At 38.9% G+C, this 4,007-nt stretch overlaps 1 pseudogene across 1 annotated transcript; it reads right to left on the reverse strand.

Annotated features, from left to right (window-relative positions):
• Positions 1–1,317: 1,317 nt before the first annotated feature.
• LOC116559525 lies at positions 1,318–2,675 on the reverse strand (annotated as a pseudogene). The gene has a single exon (XR_004272492.1). The product of XR_004272492.1 is annotated as a mitochondrial import inner membrane translocase subunit TIM14 pseudogene (transcript).
• Between the last annotated feature and the right edge of the window lie 1,332 nt (positions 2,676–4,007).

Consider the following 4,007-nt stretch of genomic DNA (forward strand, 5'->3'; position numbering starts at 1 on the left):
GTCGTCTACAAATAGAGACAATTTGACTTCCTCCTTTCCTGTTTGAATACCCTTTATTTCTTTTTCTTGCCTGATTGCTCTGGCTAGAACTTCTAGTACTATATTGAATAAGAGTGGTGAGAGAGGGCATCCTTGTCTAGTGCCACATTTCAAGGGGCATGCTTCCAGTGTTCGCCCATTCAGTATGATATTGGCTGTTGGTTTGTCATAAATAGCTTTTATTATTTTGAGATACGTTCCGTCAATACCTAGCTTATTGAGGGTTTTTAGCATAAAGGGCTGTTGAATTTTGTCAAAGGCCTTCTCTACGTCAATTGAGATAATCATGTGGCTTTTGTCTTTGGTTCTGTTTATGTGGTGAATTACGTTTATAGACTTGCGAATGTTGAACCAGCCTTGCATCCCTGGGATGAAGCCGACTTGATCATGGTGGATAAGCTTTTTGATGTGCTGTTGCAATCGGCTTGTCAGTATTTTATTGAAGATTTTTGCATCTATGTTCGTCATGGATATTGGCCTGAAGTTTTCTTTTCTTGTTGAGTCTCTGCCGGGTTTTGGAATCAGGATGATGTTGGTCTCATAAAATGATTTGGGAAGGATTCCCTCTTTTTGGATTGTTTGGAATAGTTTCAGAAGGAATGGTACCAGCTCCTCTTTGTATGTCTGGTAGAATTCGGCTGTGAACCTGTCTGGACCTGGGCTTTTTTTGGGTGGTAGGCTCTTAATTGCTGCCTCAACTTCAGACCTTGTTCTGGGTCTGTTCAGGGTTTCGGCTTCTTCCTGGTTTAGGCTTGGGAGGAGGCAAGTGTCCAGGAATTTATCTATTTCTTCCAGGTTTATTAGTTTATTTGCATAGAGTTGTTTGTAATAATCTCTGATGATGGTTTGAATTTCTGTGGAATCTGTGGTGATATCCCCTTTATCGTTTTTTATTGCATCAATTTGGTTATTCTCTCTTTTCTTTTTTATTAATCTGGCTAGTGGTCTGTCTATTTTGTTGATCTTTTCAAAAAACCAGCTCCTGGATTTATTGATTTTTTGAAGGTTTTTTTTGTGTCTCTATCTCCTTCAGTTCTGCTCTGATCTTAGTTATTTCTTGTCTTCTGCTAGACTTTGAGTTTTTTTTGATCTTGCTCCTCTAGCTCTTTCAGTTTTGACGATAGGGTGTCAATTTTTGATCTCTCCTTGCTTCTCATGTGGGCACTTATATTTTCCTCTAGAGACTGCTTTAAATGTGTCCCAGAGATTCTGGTATGTTGTGTCTTCATTCTCATTGGTTTCGAAGAACATCTTTATTTCTGTCTTTTTTTTTTTTTGTAAACATCATTTACATTTATTAGTGTGTAAATTAATAGTCCAAATTGAATATTTTGATATTGAGAACATTTCAGTTTTGCTAACAGTGTTTAAGCTTAATCATAACAATTATAGAAGTTTGATTGTCAAGAAATAGCCAACTGAAGGAATAATTTATAAATGGTCAGTAACTTTAAGGGGCTAGCTGAATACAAAGTAAATACTTCTCATGCCTGTAATCCAAGCACTTTGGGAGGCTGAGGTGGGAGGATTGCTTGAGCCCAGAAGGTTGAGGCTGCAGTGAGCTGATTGTGCCAGACCCGTACTCTGAAATCTTTATCATACTATTTTTAATGTATGAAATACTGTTTATTAATATATGTATGTAAATAGAATACATACACACCCACCCAAACCCCTAGGTCAATTTCTCAGGTCTAAGTTGTGGCTAAATCCACTTTTAAATACAAGGTTCTAAGTATCCAAGTTGCTGGGCCAGTTGCCTGTACCTGGAACAGCCTTTTTTTTTTTTTTTTTTTTAACCTCATAAGACTCCTTACTTGAACAGCTTGAGTGAATTTCTATCATACTATTTATCACACAGTCCAATGACCAGTTTATCAGTCTCCCATTAAAGTGAGGGCTCCCTGAGAGCAAGGACTGTCATCTTCACTTTGCCTTGAAGAGTAGACATAGGTCCCAAATCATCTGCTAAATGAGGAATGAACAATATTAATCTTCAAATGGTGTTTGCCCATAATTAATATGCAAATATTCTAAAGTATAGTCTAATTTAAAATCCCCATGTTTAAACAAAAATTATACCAAGGCTTTGAGATTTAGCTTGTGCTAAATCATTTTTTAAAGCTGTAACTCTGAGGCATTTTATTATAAAAAGCTAGTACTCATATACATAAAGTAATATGTACTTAAAATTCATGATACATTTACTTCATTTTTTAGCTTGACCTTCTAGTAGATCTTTAGCTGCATTGATTTTGGCTGCTATATAAGGAGATCCTCCTTTGTCAGGATGATTTAAAAGCATAATTCGTTGATGAGCATCTCTTATTTTCCCTTTATTGGCAGTAGGGCTTACACCTAGTATTAATGCTGCTTCCCGTTTTGTCATTTTGGGTTCAAACCCACCTCTGTAATAGCCACCACTGAAGGCAGATTTTGGTAGACTTTGAAAAACTTGTTTTACTTGAGGCTCCATATGCTTCATGCCTTGCAAAACATAACGGCCTGCAAATCCTGCAGCTGCAATGGCCAGTCCAACTGCTACCATTGTAGTGGCCATGGCTGCTATGGCTGGGTTCCCTCGCTTCCACCGGGAGCCCGGCTGATCCCAGCGCAGAGACCGTGGTGGACGCCCGCATGCCCCGAGCAGCTATTTCTGTCTTCATTTCATTGTTTATCCAGTCAACATTCAAGAGCCAGTTGTTCAGTTTCCATGAAGCTGTGCGGTTCTGGGTTAGTTTTTGAATTCTGAGTTCTAACTTGATTGCACTGTGGTCTGAGAGACTGTTATGATTTCCGTTCTTTTGCATTTGCTGAGGAGTGATTTACTCCCAATTATGTGGTCAATTTTAGAGTAGGTGTGATGTGGTGCTGAGAAGAATGTATATTCTGTGGATTTGGGGTGGAGAGTTCTGTAAATGTCTATTAGGTTTGCTTGGTCCAGGTCTGAGTTCAAGTCCTGGATATCCTTGTTAATTTTCTGTCTGGTTGATCTGTCTAATATTGACAATGAGGTTAAAATCTCCCACTATAATTGTGTGGGAGTCTAAGTCTCTTTGTAATTCATTAAGAACTTGCCTTATGTATCTGGGTGCTCCTGTATTGGGTGCATATATATTTAGGATCGTTAGCTCTTCTTGTTGCATTGATCCTTTTACCATTATGTAATGTCCTTCTTTGTCTCTTATGATCTTTGTTGCTTTAAAGTCTAATTTATCAGAGATGAGAATTGCAACTCCTGCTTTTTTTTGCTCTCCATTTGCTTGATAAATCTTCCTCCATCCCTTTATTTTGAGCCTTTGTGTATCCTTGCATGTGAGATGGGTTTCCTGGATACAGCACACCGATGGGTTTTGGCTTTTTATCCAATTTGCCAGTCTGTGTCTTTTGATTGGGGCATTTAGTCTATTTACATTTAGGGTTAATATTGTTATGTGTGAATTTGATACTTCCATTTTGGTGCTAGCTGGCTGTTTTGCCCATTAGTTGATGCAGATTCTTCTTTGTGTTGATTCTCTTTACCATTTGGCATGTTTTTGGAGTGGCTGGTCCTGGTTGTTCCTTTATATGTGTAGAGCCTCTTTCAGGAGCTCTTATAAAGCTGGCCTGGTGGTGACGAAATCTCTGAGTACTTGCGTGTTCACAAAGGATTTTATTTTTCCTTCACTTATGAAGCTTAGTTTGGCTGGATAGGAGATTCTGGGTTGAAAGTTCTTTTCTTTAAGGATGTTGAATATTGGCCCCCACTCTCTTCTGGCTTGTAGGGTTTCTGCTGAAAGATCTGCTGTGAGTCTGATGGGCTTCCCTTTGTGGGTAACTCGACCTTTCTCTCTGGCTGCCCTTAGTATTTTCTCCTTCATTTCCACCCTGGTGAATCTGAAGATTATGTGCCTTGGGGTTGCTCTTCTTGACGTATATCTTTGTGGTGTTCTCTGTATTTCCTGGACTTGAATATTGGCCTGCCTTGC

Source organism: Sapajus apella, unplaced genomic scaffold (assembly GCF_009761245.1).
Source record: "Sapajus apella isolate SASKATOON/1434 unplaced genomic scaffold, GSC_monkey_1.0 scaffold23, whole genome shotgun sequence".
NCBI lineage: Eukaryota > Metazoa > Chordata > Mammalia > Primates > Cebidae > Sapajus > Sapajus apella.